Source organism: Cydia pomonella, chromosome 10, assembly GCF_033807575.1.
Source record: "Cydia pomonella isolate Wapato2018A chromosome 10, ilCydPomo1, whole genome shotgun sequence".
Taxonomy (NCBI): Eukaryota; Metazoa; Arthropoda; class Insecta; order Lepidoptera; family Tortricidae; genus Cydia; species Cydia pomonella.
This window is the reverse complement of record NC_084712.1, coordinates 14,152,036-14,169,866: the sequence shown is the minus strand read 5'-3', so window position 1 is coordinate 14,169,866 and position 17,831 is coordinate 14,152,036. Positions and strand designations below refer to the sequence as shown.

At 35.0% G+C, this 17,831-nt stretch overlaps 1 protein-coding gene across 3 annotated transcripts in view; it reads left to right on the top strand.

Annotated features, from left to right (window-relative positions):
• The first annotated feature begins 1,746 nt into the window (after positions 1–1,746).
• The window catches only part of LOC133522174 (protein yellow-like), a 25,665-nt gene continuing 9,580 nt past the window's right edge, over positions 1,747–17,831 (top strand). Inside the window, exon 1 of one of the 3 annotated variants that reach the window (XM_061857402.1) lies at positions 1,747–1,906. The gene's annotated coding sequence lies outside the window, so the exon portion shown is untranslated. Of the gene's footprint in view, positions 1,907–16,837; positions 16,928–17,831 lie in introns of those variants that run through there. The other 2 variants (XM_061857400.1, XM_061857401.1) reach the window with 2 other exon arrangements.

Genomic DNA, 17,831 nt, shown 5'->3' with positions numbered 1-17,831 from the left:
ATCAAAGACATGTCTTTATTAAGTAATCAAGTGTAAATTTATAGGTGCATACAATTTACTCAAAAAAATATCCCATAGGTAGTTCTTATTTTGCCAACATATAAGAGCTATGTATCATATTTTTGAGTAAGATGAATACACCCATATTTTCCACTTGACTGTGTACTTGTGTAGTTACAAATATAGTAGTATAGGAAATAAATGGTACCTAATAACTTACTCGCAGGTGTTCAAGATGTTGTATCTAGTACGTAATAGTCGTTACATGGTTGACTATAGCCATAAAATAATAAGTACCTAGGTAAGTTGATATACATAGTTCAATAGTGTGCGGATGTCAGCAAATTTCTTGTTTATCGAACGAGCTAGCGAAGCGAAGTGAAGTTTTTACATTCAACTTGGATGGAACACACGGCTGGCTAAGGGCACGTCCCGGCATTTCGATGTTTTTAAGATGATGATGATGATGATGGTTTAAATGATGATGAAGATGATGGTTGTGGACTATACGAGTAACTTAAGTTTTGATCTAATTTAAATAAAATTGCGGAAACGTGTGGTTGAAGGCATTATATTTTATTCATTAAATTATGAGCAGGCTCGATCAAGGGGTTTTGGAGATAGAAGAGCCTATTAGAGAGAGAGAGCGATTTCAGCCGACGGTTAACTTAAATTATTGGATTCCAAAGTACCTTTCTTTCTGTTTTTAACAAGTCTGATTGCATGTCTCATCTCGCTCTCAATCGCCGGATACTAAAAACGGGTACTTGAGAATTCAGCAATCCAGGATTACCGCTTGCGCGAGTAGCACGCCCTGTCTTATATCTCACTCCATCCGTTGTGTAAAAACTAGCACAGCGTCCGGCGGTCAATAATAAAACGGGGGTCAATTATGGACATAGTTCGCCCACATTGATTTTATTCTTATTTTATGATATGATTTCCATATTTTTTATTTAACCACGTCAAAAGTTAAAGAGATGTCTATGAATCGACGTTATAGTTTATGGCGAACCGCGAGTTCTCAGTTTGGGGATTACTTACCAAAGACAATTATGACTGAAATAATCAATAATATTAACAAATAAAAACTCAATTATAGAAGAGAACAGGTATTTTTATATGTTGTTATAAGTTATTACCATATAAGAATATATGAAGCATCACACACTCAGATACGGAGTTGTTGGCACCATTAGATACATACCTACCTAAAGGTACGAAGATGACCCGGGGCACCTTATTCTTATGTGTTTATTTGTTATTAAATTTTATTTAGTCGCTTATTTAGGGATTTATTCCATTCTCATATCACTAAAATAATTTGAAGTTTTGAGGGACCTACCTGTTATTTTCTGGCTTAAACATTACCTACCTCTGCGTTATGCGACTGCGGTGAAGAGCTTCAAACCGTTGAGCATAATATACAGCGCTGCTATCTGCACTCTTTTCCAGACCCCGTAAGACGTTTAAAAAAATTAACACCTGTCCTTACGCAATCTGGTGGCTTGGGACCCTGAATGGTGATTTATAATTATTTTATTTGGCTACATATTGTTTGATATATTTATGTAAATACGCCACATGATTAAATAAATAAATTACCCACGCAGTTAACTAAAAAGTTGCAGGTAGGATAAGTATTAACCGCATCGCTTCCTTTTGCATATCAGCCATTATTATTTAAAACGATTCGTTACCAATAAAAGCTTCACCTGCTTAAATATATTATTGTTGATACGTCCGCTACGCCAATCAAATCGAGAATGATAAGAGGATGGTGCCGGGTTTCACAAGCAGTGTGACCGCGGGGCTCCGAGCGGCCACGCGTAGTACCAACGCTGCCAAAAATTGCCACGATTTGAATTGGACACGATAGGAAAGAGGAATCCACTTTTTTTAAAAGGTATGTTTTTTTTTTTTATAAATCAACGCACTTGCCTTAAATGTTGCCTACGTGCAGTTATGAGATGTAAAAATGAATTAGTTACTTAATTTAATGTTTGACCAAAACCGGTAATACCGTTCGTGCGAATTTTGCTGAATGTGTTTGCCTAGTAACATAAAAAAAAATATACAATTTACCACCCGTTTCACTAAAAACAAACAAATGGTTTCACAATCTGAAATGTATTTAGGTATATTGATATTCGTTTTAGCCTTATTATTACCTCTGTAAAAATTATTTTTGAGATTCTCACAATGAGCCCTTCGATTTGATGGCACACGACATAGGTAATTTGCATACTAAATAGTATTTCTCAAAAATTAATGGCAAAGTCGACTTTGCCAGTTAAAAATAGGTCGCGAAGTGCGTACTTGCGTAGTTTAAGGTCAGTCAAAAATAAAAACAGTCAAATCATTATAATATATATAAATTCCAATTATTGCCGAGTTCCAAACTTTCTAAAAAGTTGAAATGGCCATATCAAACAGCCAAATAGATGATCAGAACTTAATAATATAATGTTGGTACCGCAACTATTTAGCTGTTTCAAATAAATTGGCGTATCTTTAGCAGTAAATACACTTTTATTTTTTAATTAAAAAATAAAAAGGCGGCAAATCAAATTTTATAATTGTTAAAATTCTTTCCTTCATCTATTACAACACTCCTGTATACATCTTAATGATTCTTATCCATATATATTTAAATCATTATACAAAACTATTCATTTACTTCACGTCACAACATTAAACTTTAATTTAGTTTACCTATTACTGATCCTTTTCCAAAATTCCGTCCTACCCGTTTTAATGTACTTCTTTAATTCCGTTTCCCCGTTTTAATCGTCTGACTGAATGCGCCAGGAGCGCGATGCCATAAAAAATGTTACAATTGTTTTTTCTTTCTGTGAAAATATATACGTGAGAACGTTTTTTCTGTATAATATTTATATTTCTTGCACAATTTTTGAGAAAAGCACTATATATGACTCTGGGAGGCTCCTTGCATAGGTACTTCAGATTCAATGATGATTAATCCTCAGCTAGAAAGTAACTGCTTCTGAAAATCTACTATCATTTTTTAAATTTCCCTTCCAAAAAGTAGCCCTGTATAAAATATATTATGCAAATTCTAAGTTTTAATATTTACGATAGACGTCCTTCTTTTGTCACCGATTAACATACATAATGTGTAGCATGTTGTGTGCAAATTTTAATTCAATCGCTCCAATAGTTTCGGAGCAAATTGTCTGATTGAGGGATGGACAGACAGATAGTGAGCTACGGAATCTTAAAATTATGAATGCATTTATATCCTTTGTCTTTCTGGTTTATTGTTGTACATATTGCTTATGTCACCCTCTTTTCACTCTCTCCTCTCATCTACTCAAAGGTTAACTGGAAGATATATTTCAAAGGGATAAGTTCGCCTTTGGACTTCTTACTAATTGTATGTTACTTTTAATATGTATTCTATTCCGATATCGTATGTAGAATCGTACATACGTACTTAACACACGCGTCATATTGCGGAATATCATTGGAACTTTTTTTTTAATAATTAATTGGCATATCATCCTAAGTGTAATAAAAAAATAAACGCCGCGAATAAAAGTGCCCTCTTGACAATGATCATATATTTCTGGTCGTCTACGTAGTTACGTGCGTTACGAGCGTATGAACGATTCTACATACGATATCGAAATAGACTATGTGAAAACGCTCTTAGGAATAAGCTACATACTCGTAGTATTAATAAATAATAATAAATAGACTACATATAATACATATTAATGTAGTACTGTCATTATCTGTGATCGTGCAGATATATGCAGATATCCATCGCAGTTATCACGGTGGATGGGGATCCGTATAACGCTCCGGTGTGTGAGCAGGACAGTGTTATGCACGTATATTGTGATGTCCCGCTTGCACACCAGAGTGGCGTGCATGTTCTCATCTTGTGAAGACCGCTTATTATGGTGGCGTGGGTAGATTAAGTGAGATAAAACAAAACAGTAGACCTGTTATGAAAATCGCCAATATTAGCTTCATTCGCTCGTGATCAGTGATCACACGCTTATAGAAACTATATTGCATATTTTAGAACTAAAAATAACTCCGCAGAAATAAGCAAGCGATGTTAAATAAAACACTCTCTTCCGTAAAAACCAATACAGCCCAAAAATACGGTGTCAATTTTATTTTTTTAAAGAATATTTTTCTTACTTACACATCTCGTACAAAATGCCATTACAAATTAAATCTACAATAATTAACTATAGGTATAACGAAACGTATTAAGACGTAAAGTACGTACGTAAACGAATTAAGACGTAATACTCGTAATTATGAATTCGTAATGTGATACGCGCAATTATGAACTTGATATGATTTTAACTATAGCTATTTGACAATGAATATTATTGCATAATTGATTAATATCAATATATTTGCATGCAACAATGTATTTTAATTTGTATGTGTAATACCTAATTTCAAATTTGAATGCCTATCGGAGCGTTGGTAGCCTAGCGGTATGCGACTTTTAATCCGGAGGTCACGGGTTGAAACACCGGCTCATACCAATGAGTTTTTCGGAACTTATGTATGATATATTTGATATTTACCAGACGCTTTTGGGTGAAGGAAAACATCGTGCGGAAACCGCGGACTAATCCCGATAAGGCCTAGTTTCCACTCTGGGTTGAAAGGTCAGATGGCAGACGCTCTCGTAAAAACTAGTGCCTAATACGCCAATTCTCGGGATTAGTTGCGAAGCGGACCACAGACTCTTAAAAAATGTTCTTGAATTTTGAATGTAATTAAGGTACCTTACAATTATCGATACATTAAAGTGACCACCCACGGATAAAATAATCCAACTATAAAATTTAATTCAATCTGCGTATTAGAGTTTATAATAGTAAAGTACTTAAGTATGTTTATTGTTTTGATTTGGTATACAAAAATCTTATACCTTTAAACGAGCAATTCTTGTATATATATATATATATATATATATACAAGAATTGCTCGTTTAAAGGTATAAAGGTATAGTCTTATGTTTGGGAAAACGCGTGTTTTCGAGTTTTCATGCGTTTTTCTTTCGACGCAGAATATGGTCGCTAATTTCGTGATGCCGGCCACTGTCCGTCTGGTCCAGCGGGTTAAGACGCGGACTGCTAAACCAGTGTTACGGGTTCGAATCTCGCCCGGTGACTAACTTTTGTTTTTTTTTTATATGTTCAAGTTTATATATATTTTTTTAATTTTTATTGTTTTAGACAAGTTTAATTTAGTTAAAAAAATGTAGTTAAGATTATCACCTATACACCACCATATTACAATAAATAGTTATAACCGAGCAAAGCTCGGTCGCCCAGGTACTATATACAGGGTGATTCAGGAGACGTGAGCAGGATCAAGCTTGAGCATTCAGTAAGTTATAAGCAACTGTTTCGTACCAGTATTTGTGAGATTAACGTTCTTTTATTTTTTACTGTTCAAAAAAAATGTTTTTATTTATTTACGCCATGTATGGTCACCCTCTTTGTTTTATCCATAACAAGTTACAAATTCAATGTCATCGGAGTCTGGTTACTTTTGAAAAATCGTATCTCACTCAAGTGTGACATTTTGTTTTCTTCATAATCAAACTGCTGTCATAACGGTTAAAGAGGTTTTATCTTTCTTAATTAAGTGTTGTAGGGTGTCCATAATTGTAGATTATCAAATTTGTCCTTCCCAAAAAGTTAAATAACAGAAATAAAGCGAGATTGCTTTACTTAAATATGATGATGAACGGTTCATTAACATTTACTGATTGTGTAGGCTTAGTCCTGCTCACGTCTCATGAATCACCCTGTATATATATATTTCCGGGATCTCGGAAACGGCTCTAACGATTTTGCTGAAATTTGGTATATGGGGGTAAACAATCGATCTAGATTAGTCTTATGTTTGGGAAAACGCGTGTTTTCGAGTTTTCATGCGTTTTTCTTTCGACGCAGAATATGGTCGCTAATTTCGTGTTGCCGGCCACTGTCCGTCTGGTCCAGCGGGTTAAGACGCGGACTGCTAAACGAGTGTTACGGGTTCGAATCTCGCCCGGTGGCTATAGGTATAGTCTTATGTTTGGGAAAACGCGTGTTTTCGAGTTTTCATGCGTTTTTCTTTCGACGCAGAATATGGTCGCTAATTTCGTGACGCCGGCCACTGTCCGTCTGGTCCAGCGGGTTAAGACGCGGACTGCTAAACCAGTGTTACGGGTTCGAATCTCGCCCGGTGACTAACTTTTTTTTTTTTTTTTATATGTTCAAGTTTATATATATTTTTTTAATTTTTATTGTTTTAGACAAGTTTAATTTAGTTAAAAAAATGTAGTTAAGATTATCACCTATACACCACCATATTACAATAAATAGTTATAACCGAGCAAAGCTCGGTCGCCCAGGTACTATATATATATATATATATATATATTTCCGGGATCTCGGAAACGGCTCTAACGATTTTGCTGAAATTTGGTATATGGGGGTTTTTGGGGGTAAACAATCGATCTAGATTAGTCTTATGTTTGGGAAAACGCGTGTTTTCGAGTTTTCATGCGTTTTTCTTTCGACGCAGAATATGGTCGCTAATTTCGTGTTGCCGGCCACTGTCCGTCTGGTCCAGCGGGTTAAGACGCGGACTGCTAAACGAGTGTTACGGGTTCGTATCTCGCCCGGTGGCTAGCTTTTGTTTCTTTTTTTTATGTTCAAGTTTATATATATTTTTTTAAATTTTTATTGTTTTAGACAAGTTTAATTTAGTAAAAAAATGTAGTTAAGATTATCACCTATACACCACCATATTACAGTAAATAGTTATAACCGAGCAAAGCTCGGTCGCCCAGGTACTAGTACCTAATAAGAGCAGGTATAAGTACCAAGTAGGTTGAATCCACCGCTTGCAGTTTACAATTTTACTAATGCTTTAATGCGACATGCAATAGATGGACAAAAAAATTGAGGCGATCTAAAAAAAAGTTTCACTTTAAAACCCCTGTTCCAAGAAGAGCCGCCGTAAGAAAGTCGTGATTTTTTCAAACCCAGTATAAAAGAAAAATAATTTCAATTAATTAATTATAGATTGTTTACATTACACAATAGTCGTTTAGCGCAGTAACTATTTTTTCACCACAGAAACTGGTAAAGGCCCTATTGATTGTTCAAAAACTAATGAGAAAGTTGCATTTTATCCACATGTGGGACAAAGTAATTAGATGCAACTTTTGAGTCGTTTCCTTATGTTAGCTGGTAGAATTGACTTTTAAATGATGACTTTGGATGATAAATATATAATTACGTTCATTTAGATTTGATTTGGTTTGTTTTGTTTTGGTATTTCATAGTTACTATTTTACTACCGTTGGTGTGGTGAAAAATGTTGTGTTTCACTCGGAGGCAAAGTTTGTTTAACCGTCGTGCCTTGAAACCCTCGCAACGCTCAAGATTCCACTTCTCGAACCACTCGCTACGCTCGTGGTTCAATTTTGGAATCTTTCGCTTGCTTGGGTATCAATATTAGCACGAGCGGTTAAACAACAACTTTGCCCCTTGTAAAGCAAATAACTATTATGCGTCAGATTAGTCATGCAGAACGATATCATTGCCGGAAATTGTTTATTTTGTTTTATAACTTGTATCATACGACCGATACGACATTATTTAACCTAGTTTGAATTTACAGCAAGGAAAGTGAGATCGTATTTATACATTGCGTTACGCAAAATACTGATAAAACGAAGGATTTTTTGCTAGTAGCATGAGTTATTTTAGGACATTAACTAATGAATGAGTAAACTTGAGTTAATTTTTAGTTGTAACCATGCATCGTTGAAGTTCCGTTCTGTTCATCATCAGCAGTTCCACTTCATCAAATATCACTTCTACAAATGTAAATACTTGATTTGTTAATGAAAATACTAAGATCACTATATATATGCCTTTTGAGGAGTTCCCTCGATTCCTCATGGAGCCCATCGTCAGAACTCGAACTTGTCAAAAATTTGTCTTCAAAATCTAATTCGCTTAACAAACAGCGAAGAGGACAAATCGCCAAACGTGTAGGTACTATGCGTCGTTGAAGAGTTGCATTCTGATCATCATCAGCAGTTCCACTTCATGAAATGTCACTTTTTGAAATGTAAATGCTTCATTTGTTAAAGAAAATACAAAAATCAGTATATGTATGCCTTTCACATTTGAAGAGTTCCTTCGATTCCTCATGGACCCCATCGTCAGAACTGAGTTTTGACATAAACGGGACCAATTAAAAACTGAGTTCTAAGAACATTATCATAATCAGATATTCTTCCGAAGCAGAAGCTATAGATTTTATAGTTATTTTTGCCATACTAAGTATGTACCTACATATTACATTCTATCAGGGATTAATAATAGGTGAAAGTCTAATTATAGCCGGCCTTGCGATTTTTTGTAAGAAGTGAGTGAACGCGGATTTAATGATTCCACACCTTCGTTCTCTTTTTAGAAAGCCCTATAACAAATAGTAAATCGACTTTTTGCCACTAAATGCTCTGATAAGCATAATGGATTAGTTACGATGTCATTTTCTTTTTATGGATTTAATTTCGATTTGCATAGCTGCGGGAAACTTTCTAGATCTTAGAGACAGATCAAATAGATATAAGAACAAATGAACTGCGTAACTGAATAGTTGGCTCCTAATAATTGGTTATTTAATTAACCGTGATTGGCCCCTATTTTTGTAGGAAAGTCACAACTTCGGGCTATAAATAAGGTTGACGAAGGCAGAAGTTACATATGATATTGTTAATGCAAGTTTAGAAATAGTTTTGCGGGCAAAATTTATGAGCATTATGGGATATAGTGGGACCCCCCAGTTTGCGTATTATTCCTTTTTAGGGTTCCGTAGCCAAATGGCAAAAAACGGAACCCTTATAGATTCGTCATGTCCGTCTGTCTGTCCGATTATGTCACAGCCCCTTTTTTCCGAAACTATAAGAGCTATACTGTTCAAACTTTGTAAGTAGATGTATTCTATGAACCGCATTACGATTTTCACACAAAAATAGAAAAAAAAAAAACAAAATTTTGGGGGTTCCCCATACCTAGAAATGAAACTCGAAAAATCTTTTTTCATCAAACCCATACGTGTGGGGTATCTATGGATAGGTCTTCAAAAATGATATTGAGGTTTCTAATATCATTTTTTTCGAAAATGAATAGTTTGCGCGAGAGACACTTCCAAAGTGGTAAAATGTGTCCCCCCCCCCCTGTAACTTCTAAAATAACAAAATGAAAAATCTAAAAAAAATATATGATATACATTGCCATGAAAACTTCCACCGAAAATTGGTTTGAACGAGATCTAGTAAGTAGTTTTTTTTTAATACGTCATAAAATAAAAAATAATTTTTTTTTCATCAAACCCATACGTGTGGGGTATCTATGGATAGGTCTTCAAAAATGATATTTAGGTTTCTAATATCATTTTTTTCTAAACTGAATAGTTTGCGCGAGAGACACTTCCAAAGTGAAAAAATGTGTGTCCCCCCCCCCCCCTGTAACTTCTAAAATAACATAATGAAAAATCTAAAAAAAATATATGATATACATTATCATACAAACTTCTACCGAAAATTGGTTTGAACGAGATCTAGTGAGTAGTTTTTTTTTAATACGTCATAAAATATAAAAAAAAATTTTTTTCATCAAACCCATACGTGTGGGGTATCTATGGATAGGTCTTCAAAAATGATATTTAGGTTCCTAATATCATTTTTTTCTAAACTGAATAGTTTGCGCGAGAGACACTTCCAAAGTGAAAAAATGTGTGTCCAAAGTGGTAAAATGTTGAACGAGATCTAGTAAAGTAGTTTTTTTAATACGTCATAAATGGTACGGAACCCTTCATGCGCGAGTCCGACTCGCACTTGGCCGCTTTTTATGTATTTGGTTGTGGCTACTTTTTTATATAGTTATTTATATTCACCGATAATTCCGAGCCTCGTGGTCCGATTTGAGTAATCCTTTTTTTGTTTGAAAGGTGTTACCAAGGTGGTCTCATATTAATGTGTTTTTTATTATTTTTAATTTGTGCGCACTACACACTCAAGGTGATTTACTCAAGAATAGAGATGGGTAGTGTGTAAATACTCAAGAAGGTAAATACCGAGTAAATACTTACAAGGAAAGGTACCCAACTGTCCGGTTCCGATTTGATTTATATTTATATATGTTATAGAGTAGTCTAAAATAACGGACACGTATTTTTTTTTAGCTGCCCAAACTCAACTATTGGGAGAAATTCTCCTCCAAAGTACTAAAAAGTTACTAAATCTTCTAACTCCTATAGAAAGTGATGCTCAAGTAACTTGCTAGTTAATGGCTGGTTTGAGTATATGTTTAAAAGCAGCAAAAAATAATGAGTACGTGTTTTGTTATATCGTCTAAAAACTCACTTTTTCCTAAAAAAATCGACATTCGAAGTTTTATAATATCTTATCGCTAAAGTTACATATAAAGACGGGTGTTTTTTTAGGAAAACTTGAGTTTAAGCAGACAGAAACTTTATCATATCCTGCAGCCCTTCCTGGTTTCATTCCTTTCAGCACTTTCACAATTTCATCCATGCTAATACTATCTTCATTCTCACAAATTCAATGCTTTCATTCAACTCCGAAATTGGCGGCCACTCTATCAAACAAACTTTCAAAATACTCTTTCTATCTTTTTAAGATGCATTCTTCCTCATTCACTAATCTTCCATTCCTGTCGTACGTTAAGACTCTTCAATAAAAAAAAAATTAGTTCTTAAATGTCACTTTTAATATTTTATTAGCAATCGTTTTGGTAATCACCTAAATGAGTAAATATGGGTATTTATCGGGTGCTTTGAGTAAATACTCAGTATTTACTCACCCCTACCCATCTCTAGTAGAAGTTTGCCGAGTAAGTCCACTGTTTTCTCACACCCGTATATTGGTAGTTCATCAACTCCAGTCATTTGAATGTCAGTCAGTTTAATGCAAAGAGAATTTGTAATAGAGGTGGAATGTCCAAAAAAATTTTGTAGCAACATTTAATTTAAACGAAAGATGGCATTTCGACACATGATTAAAACTTTTAGAACGCCATTTGATTTTGGTCATTATTCTTTCACTGATATGTGTTAAATTTTAAAATGTGGCGTTTTCTTATCAATGTAATATACTCAACTATGTATAGCCATAATCAGTGGATAGGAAGTGTGTAGAATATTTGCGTATATTATATTAAAATTAATAAATAAGAATCTATATAGAACATCAGACTTGTAATAATGTAGATTTTCGAAATCGTAAAATTACTGCACTTCTATTCTGTCACCATGACACCGTACCAACAAATTGAAAACCAGATTAGATATGGGTTTTGTATAAACTACCTGGATCCAATCCAACTTAAAAGAGTTCACATCAAGCTCGGTACTTCAAACAAAAGTAGTTATGCTCTCATTTTAAAACGACTATTTAAATTTAGAAACTTTGTACTAACAATATGATAGGGCACGGATAAGGCACAAACCACTAATCTTCTGATGTATATTTATGCCTATAATTAGTTTTTGCAGGTTGAGATACCACAGTTAAAGAATACAGCGAATTAAAATGTATTCATACAAAACTTGTTTTTGCTCTATTTTGTTTGTTTTATAAGCAGGAGCTATAAGCGTAAACTAATTACAGGCATAGATATACCTAATGTCATTGTATGTATGCAAAGTTTCATTACAATCCAACACGAAATTTTAAAATGAGAACGAAACTCCGTTTGTATGGGATGGTATTCGGCCGAGCTTGCTTCGCTTTTACGTGCTATTATATATGTACAACAACAAATTATATTTTTGTTAGTACCTTTATATATATAAATAGAAATATTGACAAGTATGATATGGATGTATGTATGTAGATGACGTGATGCTACGGGGATTCGGTTTTAAACATAATTATCAGTCACGATCGGTGTATTCACGATGTTAAGCACCTGTCTGAGTACTTATAGTTACAATTGGTTTGTAATTATTGTTACGATCCCAGACGAATGGACTAAACAAGTACCTACCTATATTACATGGGTATAACTGAAAGTATCTTCCTATAATTAGCCACTTAGAAATCACGCAGTAAAAGAAAACGTTTATTGTTTGAACTGTTTATATATTTTTGATGTACAATTTATTTAGAATGTGATGTATTATATTTAAGGAATGCCGGCAGTTTGAAAAGTATATCAAGCGTTTTTTTTATAATTTCAACCCGAGAGAATTTTCGAGTTAGATTTTATTATACGACTTTCGTTGTGCCCTCATTTGATAACAAAGTTATACCAGGCCATCGAGTATTATCTTATAATGAAACCCAGCTCTCGTGCGACTGTTTGTAGTAGGTTTTATAATTGTAGTCGCAGTCATATTAATCTCACGGAGGATACTCGAGAAGGACGTCTTTTAACAGTGACGTTCTAAACCAGAATTGCAGTTGTGTGCTCGATGATAGAAAGTAAAAAAACAATACTATAAATATAATACTACATATATAAGTATAACACTACATACTTATACCCCACAACCGACAACAACAAACAAACCCATTGAGGGCCCAAATTTTCATAAAAAGTGCCTTAATTAGGAAAAATGGGCCGTGTAATTTTCAGATTGATACAATCATAAAGAAAAAAAATGTGCCTATGAATTGTCAGAAAGAGTTATATAATATTTTACACCAACTACAGTTTTCAGAGATTATAGGAACTTTCAGTATGTGTATGTTCGTGACATTATGCATTCATAGAATTGTAATAAGGACTGCATAATAATAACATGCACATATACCTACTACCCATACCATACATATACCTACTACTGCAATACCACATATACTAACTACCCAGTTACTTTTTATTATTTTATGAAAAAATGTTCTCTCTGATGCAATAAATAGTTAATAAATTGCCGACAGAGTATTTTTCGTAAACATCAGGTAAACACATTTCGCAAACACATATTTACTTTTATTGATTTCCAAAAATACACTAGGTACAATTAGACAATTCAAAATTCAAATACCGAGAAAGTGATCGGGAAAACTTCATATAAATCTGATTCACTTATCCACTTACTGGAGTTCCCATATTAACTGACCCGTTTCGTTGCTCAGTTCCAATTCGCTGTGTGATACTGAGATGTAAAATAGAGATCAATTTAAATAAGCAGTATAAGCACTTACAGTTCGAGTCTTCGAGCAACACTGGCTTCCGACATAAGGTTCGAGTAATATAAGTCTCAAGTTCAATGGCAATGAATTAAATCATAGCGTAATGATAATGAGCGCATACGTGCCCATTTAACCGACTTTAGAAAAACCGGGTCATCAAACTTGCATGGTCAATATCAGCGCCAAACACGGCGAAGGTCAATGTCAGCTTATCTCGAGTAATCATTGGTCGTTTGCGGTTTATTACACTTAATTTATGTTATTGTTCATCCGTCATTGTTTGCCAGCTGAATCACGCATAGCTGTGGTCACAAAAAAATCCAATGAGATTGTGGATTTGGAAATCAGGTATTTATTGAAGTTGTTGTTTTGCCCAATAAGTAATTAGTGGCGTAAGAAGTGAGTAGTCCTGAGTTTGAATTCCGTTGAGGGTATTTTCCCTTAATAATGTTTATTAGTTAACAAATCCGGAGGTAAATAATGATAGTAAATTTTTACTTTACCTAATGGATAATTATAGCATTTGTGAATTGAATTGAATATATTTTTTTAATTCATAACATACAGTTATATGTCAATACACATTGTAATTTGTAAATACATATATTGTATTATTATATTGCGAGAGGCAAATTGAAAAAAAATCCTGATAAATATAAAAAAATATTCTCACCGAGGCACGCCTTCAGTCTAATTTTAAATTTTTGGACGGATACTGCATTTCTCACTGTGGCTGGCAACCGATTGTATACGGAAGGTCCCAGGTAGTATACAGATTTTTCCGTTTTGGCGAGTTTGTGCGAGACTGTACTTAGCCTATCCTCATGCTTATTGCTACGTAAGCTGTATTTGGGATTCGTACCCCTGCGCTTGAATTCATCAATGTGTCCATAAGTGAACACGGCCACTTAGTACAGATATAAGCAAGGCAGGGGTAGGATACGGAATTCCTGAAACAGCTCACGTGCGGAGGTGTCTGCAGACACGCCGGCCATTGCTCGAACTGCTCTCTTTTGCATCGAGAACACTCGCTGACAGTCCGAGGCTCGGTCCCATAGCTCGGTGCCGTACGTTAGCAGCGAGTGAACCGTTGCAAAGTAACATTCGCGCACCGCAGTCCGCCCGGCCGTGTGCGCCAGCCGCCGCAGAGTAAAGAATGCGCGCCCGAGCCGGCCGCACAACTCGTCTATATGAGTGTCCCACACCAGGGCGCCGTCAAGGTAAAAGCCGAGGAGACGCGTGCAGGTCATATGCTGTATCTGGGCATCGCCTGTATTTACTTTCAGGTTTTGTGTAAAATGACAATTGCGTTTGAACGTGATGAAGCACGTTTTTTTCTTTGTTCAGTGCCAAACCGTTCGATGTAAACTAGTCCTGTAGCTGCCCCACGACGTTGTTGAGAGCTTCCTCCAACTCTCGTGCAGGTGGCGTGCTCACTACTGCTGTAACATCGTCGGCGTACATGTATATACTTGCACCATTTATTGTCCGTGGTAGGTCATTTAGGAGCAAGCTAAACGAGGTATTGGATAGGCAGGATCCCTGCGGAACGCCCATTAAGTTTTGCATCTCGGCAGACGAAACCTGCCCGTTTTCACTAAAAACGACTTGGGTTCGCTCGGTGATATCACGGCTATGTCACAATCACAGTTTTTATTGTCTAGTTTGTCTAATAATGTAATACTCATAATCATACAGGTACCTATTTCAAGTTTCCGATTAACATAAAACATTAACAGAGATTAACAGAAAAATAAGTTATTATTTAAAATACGCTGCCCAATCGTATGATGCTTGTAATAAATAAATAAAACATTTGGGGACAATATAACACAGATTGACTATTATGGGTACTAGGTGACGACCTACAAAATATACAGATAAAACACCCAAGACTCACGATCAAATATCTGTGTTCATCACACAAATAAATGCCCTTACCGGGATTCAAACGCTGGACCATCGGCTTCATAGGCAGGGTCATTACATAGATTAGATGATTTATTTCATGAAAGACAATTACATAATAAATTTGCATTGATGTCAAAAATATAAGAATTTCTATCATGATCGTCAAAATAAAATAATAAAAATGAAAATAATAACAATACTAATGAAATAAAATTATAGCTCCAATAAGGATTGTCAATACAATTAGAATAAATAAGAGAAACAGTAAGTAGGTAAATACTTACAAAAATCCAAAATATAAATGTACAATGTCAAAACTTACGAAAATACGAGAACAATAAAAATAAAAACGATAAATTAATAAAAGAACACAAATAATATCTAGAATCGTCAACACACAACAATATAAAAACAATGAAATAATATCTCCCAATAAGGATCATCTGTATGATAAAGAAAACAATGTCAATAAATAAAAACAATAAGAATAAACACAATTTCTGAATCAAAATGTCAATTCCATGAACTCATTTACTGAGTACAGAGGGTTTTCCAACAAAAGGTTTCTCAATTTACGTCTGAATATTTCGTCGCATTGCTCGTTTCTTATCTCGGCAGGTAGGTGCTCGAAATAAGTAGGTCCGATTATTCGTGGGTTCCTTTTTGAAAGCACCAAGCGACGAGGAACTGTTCTGAGACGACCTGTGTTACGCAGTTGTTTTCCCGGACAATCCACACGAGAAAATTGAGCAATATTATTACCCACTAGGCCAGACCGGTCGACAAAAATATAGACTTTGTGTTTATTAAAATAAGGTAAATAACCAAATGTGTAACCATGTGTCAATTGAAGACGTGAGTGGATGAACGTGCTATGTAAAAAAAACATAAATTTGAGTAAATCGCAGTTAAAGATTAATCAGCTGTAATAAATGTTTAACTATGGATAAGCCGATGTTTTTTTTGTGAAAATGCAAGATATACTCTGATAGACAAATACAATACATATAATCAGTATTTTAAAAGTATACCTATTACTATATTTTTAATGAAAAAAGGTACATGACACCTTCATTCACGTTCAAAATTCACTCATGAAGTAAATCAATTCGGTGCATGAAGGTGTCAATTGCCCAAATATATTTTTATTCTCTTGTTTTTGCTTTAGATTCCAAAATTCCTTTACTTTAAAACTTGTTTCCGAAATAATCATATACATATTTCAAGTTCAATAAACAAATACTGTTAACAGGAAAATAACCTCATCTCATTACCGACACTTTTTACTTTTATGAATGCATGGCATGGAAGAAGAAAATACAAACAAATACAAACATGACACGTTCTTCTTTGTCAACGAAGTAAAATTGGAAGAACATGCTAAGTTGCGCACTTAGCACGTTCATCCACGGAGAGTTTAACTTTTTTGTGCCTAAATACATGAAATCTGAAATTACGAAGCTATTTATAATAGCTTCAAATCCATATTTATTGCATAAAAACAAAATCTGACAAATGTTACATAACACGTTCATCCACTCACGTCTTCAATTACAAAAAGGTAAATGCATAAAAACCTTGAGGTGTTTTCTATAAAACGCTTCTTTACTGGTTTTGCTGTAACATAGGAAGTTATAATCTTCGGAATTGTTTCACAATATCTTTGACAAGATTTTCCTCCCATTGAAAATGCATAGCCCTAAAGGCCTTTACTTAGTTTCAGTCTTTCGTTGCCTGTGCTAGTGCTTATCTCCTAATTTATCGTGGTGATTTTTGCTTTAAGTGTGTTTTACGACTATGTCGTGCCTAAAGACTTTTGTTAACTTGGTTGCTTCATCACTTGGTCATTCATTATCCTGTTAAGAGTAATAATAATAATATAATCGGCATCTCACACCATATAGTACTTTTATGCTTTAATTAGCGCTCGGAGACTATAAATACTTATAAATATAATTACTACTTATAAGTGTATAAGTACCTATTACTGTGGTTTACGGCCCATACAAAGGAGTGATAAAAAAATGGTCCAAGATTTAGTAAATTTCACATCAAAACCATTGGTTCAAGATAAACAGCAAATATTTAATTACATATATAAAACATATCCATACTAACATTACAAGTGCGAAATTGTATCTGTCTGTTACGTGTTCGCGTTTAAATAGCTGAAACGATTTAGATGAAATTTGTATAGAGATACTTTTAGTCCCGGGGAAGGACACAGGGTAGTTTTCATTCCAGAAATTACCCTTTAAAGGGATAAAAAAGGTGTGATTTTTTATGGGTAACAATAACCGCTTATTAACTGACTGATACTGGACTAAAACTGGACTGGCACTGGACTGAAAATAGACTAAAACTGGACTGATGACTGGACTGATGTCAGCCCCTTCGTCCGTCCGTCCGTCCGTCCGTCCGTCGAAATTTGTAGGTCCAGAAAAATATCGAAGTAAAGCCCACAGACTCCGTTGGTTAGGCCACCTTGAGAGAATGGATGAAGATCGGAACGTAAAAAGAGCGTACCTGGGTCGCCTAGCAGGAGGACGTCCTATCGGACGCCCTAGGTATCGCTGGAGCGACATGGTGGAGGCGGATCTGCGCGAGCTTCGAGTCGACAATTGGCGAGAGGTCGCACAGGACCGACAAAAGTGGCGCTGTCTTGTGTCGGAGGCCAAGTCTCATT